Source organism: Notothenia rossii (assembly GCF_949606895.1).
Source record: "Notothenia rossii genome assembly, chromosome: 6".
Taxonomy (NCBI): Eukaryota; Metazoa; Chordata; class Actinopteri; order Perciformes; family Nototheniidae; genus Notothenia; species Notothenia rossii.
In genome coordinates this window covers 22,977,903-22,982,980 of record NC_136909.1, presented here as the reverse complement: position 1 = coordinate 22,982,980, position 5,078 = coordinate 22,977,903, and positions in this window count along the sequence as shown.

Sequence of the window (5,078 nt, the reverse complement as noted above, 5' to 3'; positions counted from 1 at the left end):
AAATTGATAATTATTTCCAAAAGTCAGGTCAAACCCATGCATAGTCTCTGCACACAGGGCATACATTAGCCTCAAGTATTCATAGTTTATTTTCACACTCCAGTCAGGCTCAAAAGGTTAACCACTCAAAATGATTAGGGAACAACTCGGCACAGGTGTCTTAAAATCCTCGAGAACAGTGTGTTTACATAGCATTGAAATGCATGACATATTTTGCCCTGCCGTGAGCACACAAGTGTCACACGCAATATCGCAAGTTGATGTTCCTCACCGCAGTGACATTACTAGCAAAGCCAAATAATGACAACACAAGGAAAACAAAACCAGCCTGCCGACGCCAAGGCTGACACCCAAGGTCTTCTATCACAGTTTATGTTGCGGCTGCTGCTAAACAGTACATCGAAAAACCTTCACCAAAGACTGACAATGTGCAAATATACAGTATATATACAGTACAGGTATAGGCATTTTGTCTAGGTGTATATTTGATAAGTGTGAAAATAGGAGAAATGTGTGTAAAAGATTGCCAGCTGAAAGCGAGGCTCAGCTTTCCCGTTTCCAGGGGCAGCGTGACATTTTTGCTGAGCAGTGGTCACCCATGGCAGTCGTCAGTGACGCTTGGCACATGTGACAGAAATGCTGAGCGTGTTGGTCAATCCAACCACCGCTCTGCTGACACCTCAGTTTCTGCAGGTTCCTGTGCAAATTCAAGACCCATATTTCCACAAGTCATTCTCCTCATCATATAAGTTTATCCAAGAAGCTGGAACAAACACATCTTAACTGTTACAGCAACACGGAAAGATCTCGGCAGAACAATCCAGGTTTTGATTCTTAAAACATTTCAACAGGAACCATTTGGGATTCTTAGAGGAAAGCTGGCTAATTCATCCAACATCCCCCTGCGTCCTCCACCTTGTGCTGAATATTAATCAGTGAATGTTCCCAGTATCAACCTGGCATCCAATCCAAACAGATGATGGATGGCTCACCAACTGGGATATCTCTCACCTCTCATTCCTCCCCATCAGGGCTTCATCCAGATATGAGCAAATGATTTATTTTTCCTCTTATTGACTGTCATTTCACTTTCCGGTTTGGCTTTGTATCTATTTCTCTCTTTTTTCCTTTGACTGAAGCCTTTTTCCTACAATTTTTGCTCTCTTGTTCTCATTTGCTATAAATCTGTCATGCCATTTCTTTCTAATCATATTGAATGTCCTTTTTTGTTGCTTGCACATTCAGAAAGGCAATATATAAACTATCTTAATTATATTGAAGAGCCTTCATACATTTTTTTACTGACCAATCTTCTTTTCCATTTTATCACGCTGCACTTGTTGCTCCACAAAGAGCTCATGGAATTCCACAATCTGACCTACAGTTTACATCTTGTCATTGATAATTAATTAATGTAACTAGTTCAGGGAATAAACATTTTTGGACCAATAAATGATGACTGTCAAGAAAAGGATGTTACGTTTTATAGAGGATTTGAAAATCCAATACAGTGCATTTGACAATCCATCTAAAGGCCTGTTGTAAGGACTATAAACTATCAATTCAAACTGCATATTATTCTTTACTCCATGCAACTTATGTTATTACGTTCGCACTGTTGCATCTCATTAACATAACATATATAAAGATGGTTTATTTTTTCAAGCAAGTACAACACATACTAGAAATATGATCATCAACCTTCTCTTGGAAAGTTGACATGTGAAATGAGATGGGAAAATAATTTTGGTGACACTGCCTCTTTCTTTTACTTTTATCTGAGCCTGTCTGCTTGATGTCAATCCTGCACCGTGTGCAGACATTACAGGTGATACCCCCCTGCATTCTTCCAGCAGCATGATTATTTTCCAAGCTTTGATGGGTGACGGCTGAGTTTGAAAAGGACAAAAAAATAAAAGACTAAATGATTCCCATCAGTCGGTTATGGCTCTGACCTTTTGCAGCTCAGGCTGCACACTTTAGTATCCATCATTCTAACTCAAGACTCATTAGGTACAATGGTTTACTCTGAGTTGTGGAATTTTTCACACACATCTACATGGACACAAATGTGCATTTCAGGCTCTACGTTGGTTATTAGTTTGGCATTGGGAGCAGTGAATGACATCATGAGGCAGGCGGCGGTAAACACCCCTGATTGGTGGACAGCTGAGACTGCCAAGAGACTGGGTGTCAGTGTTGGTGGTCCACGGTCTCTTGCTAGAGTTCTGCCCAACGGCGACTCAAACGAAAAAGTAGAGTTTCACTCTCTGCTGAGGTTTAACAAGCATGTGTTAGACTGCTGGGACTGATTAGAGCATTTAGGCTTGTTGAGTTTGTTTGAACAGAGGCAACTCACATCCCAAATCCTTTTTACACGACAACCCATGTCTTGGATATGTATCATAAATATATGGTTGAGTGATGTTTGCTTCGCAAAATCAAACACACATTGTGGTGTGTGCTATTCAGTTTTTATTTATTTATGCGAGAACAGTATTTTTTTGCAAATGTTTGTGCGTTTGTCAGCACACTACATTAGATCACTTAAAGGGATTCTATAAGCCAGGCTTTCATGATTTTGCAATTCAGTAAAATATAATTATGTTGTCACTTTCAAAAGCTTATCCTGCAGCAGCTTATTGTGCTGGAAGAAAGCCAACAGAGGTGTTACACACTTTACAGACAGCGGCAAGGTATTTACAGAGGCACTGTGAGACTGTGCGAATACAGTAAATAAATGCACAGTCTGTATATATTGTTAAGTATATGGATAAACTGTACAGTATATTATCTATATATCTAAGTAATAATACAAAAATAAACTCAAAATAATAAATACCTGTGTGAGAACGGAGTCCCCTGAAAGAACAATGTGTGAAATGAATAACATTTGTTTTTTCTAATTGTTTTACATTTGGGTTTATTTAATTTGTTTTTGAAAATCTTTGCATTAAAAACATTAATGAAATTCTGAAAAAAAAAAAAAAAAAGTTGAAACAGCAACTGACAGGCCCAACCGGCCCAATCATTACCACTAATTTTTACTATAAGAGACTGTGCGTTATATAGAGCAAGACATTGTGCCTTTCTAACTAGATTTAACTGGGGAATATTGAGTTGAGCACAGGGTTAAACTTGCTTCAAACAAGCCCAAAGTTTATTTTTCCAACCTCTGACTTGGTTAAACTGAAGGAAATGTATGCTAAAAGGCATTTCCCTAAAATCTTGCCCTATTCCTACCTTGAAAGACACTTGATACTTCTCTCAGCCTGGAAATTGTAAGTATAATCTTTCATTCATTGCCTGCAAAAATAATACAGGTCTGCAGAATCTGGATAGGCTTTCTCTTTGTTCTCAGGTTCAGTTAGGATTGGGAATTTAGCAGCCGGCTGCTTGTGTTGGTGTGTTATCCTTACATTTACATGGCCGTGTAATTGTTGAACTTAGCAGTGTGTTCATTCATTAGTGAGTGCTTACCTCCCCAGTCCCTCTCCTCATCTCTCTACATTAGCTCTGACAGTAATGACTTGCCAGGCCTAACCTCTTAACTGGCCTGATGCATGCTTGTGGCAAACCCACTTAGACTTCCCAGCTAAAATGGAAACATGCCGTTTCAGTGTTTTTTCCTCTGGTCCCCCTCTCTTCATTTCCTTCCCTCTGGACCATTTCTCCCTTCAATTTTAAACCAAATAGGCTTTTCAGTCAAATTTTAGCCATTACTTATTCAACTTTTCAGCAACAGATGGCAAAATAAATGGTGCATGTTCTTTAGCTTTCACAGACAACTTAAACATTTGCACCTCTTTCAATGCAAGCATAATATTATAAACATTGGATTTAGTCAAATTTCTGTTGATCTAAAAGTGTGACTTCTCCCTTAATAGGATTATAGTACTTCTAAAAGCCACGGCTTAACTGTTATTCTCTTTTGTCAGCGAATTGTGTTTAAAGTGTGTTAATTGTTGAGGCACAATTAGCCGGGTAATAAAGCTCAAATGACAACAATGTTTTTCAAACTGTATGCTCAAATTGAAGACGGTTTTTCTGACTAACACATACTGTACAGGTGAAAGGGTCCAGATATAGAAATAGTATTAATCTAAACCCTGGAATAGTTAAACATTAGGTTTACATTTACTGAATACAGTATGGTTGTGATGCATAACAAAATCTCCCTCTTTGGATTTTCTGAACTAGAATTCCAGGGTCACTTATTGTCATTGTGCAACACAGGACTGCCCCTATGGGAAAAGATGGAGGAATAAGGCCACTTCAGCATCGATTAAGACATCATCCCTGAACAAATGTTTTTGTTTTTGTTCTGGGGATATTCAGAGTCCTATCAGGGAGCAACTAATGAGACTAATGTACCTGCAGCACAGTTTCTTTTTCAACCACCAGACTGACATTTTTTACAGAAGTTAGTATATACTGCAGCAACCTTTCCCTGACAGAAATGTGTTATTTATTGCACGCATTTAAGTTTTGAGTGCAGTGTTTTTTTATGTTATCAGACATATGCTGCAGATTCGGTGGAACATATTCATGAGAGACTTTTAGCCTTTAGGGCTCTTTTACCCTCACTCTATCCAGAGGGCTGAAATGATACACGAGTTCAGCTATGTGATTCCTGACTGGACTGCAGAGATAAGAGAGACCAAATAAATCTCCAAATGGGTTACACTGACAGTGGAAATAAAGAGGTTTTGGTTGACCAGCCAGATGACTGACGTCTTGGTGCCGTTCCCACCTCAGTTACCAGCAGATAAACCCAGGATTAGAGGGGGACACTATTAGGCTGCTGCACGCGTGCATACAAACACTCACACGCTCACCCAAACACACCTGAAGGCATAGTGTGTCCTACAAAACACACACAACACAACTGTGGCACATTAAAATCTAATCCAAATCAATCAAGCTTCATAAATAAGATTCACACTGTTAACTAGAGCCTCTATGTGCAACTACCCTGATCAGCACGAAAGTCACTGGTCAAGCAACAAGGACATGATAGTAGCACTGCAAACTCATCTCTTTGCTTTACCCGCTACCGTATTGCCCCTTCGCCAACT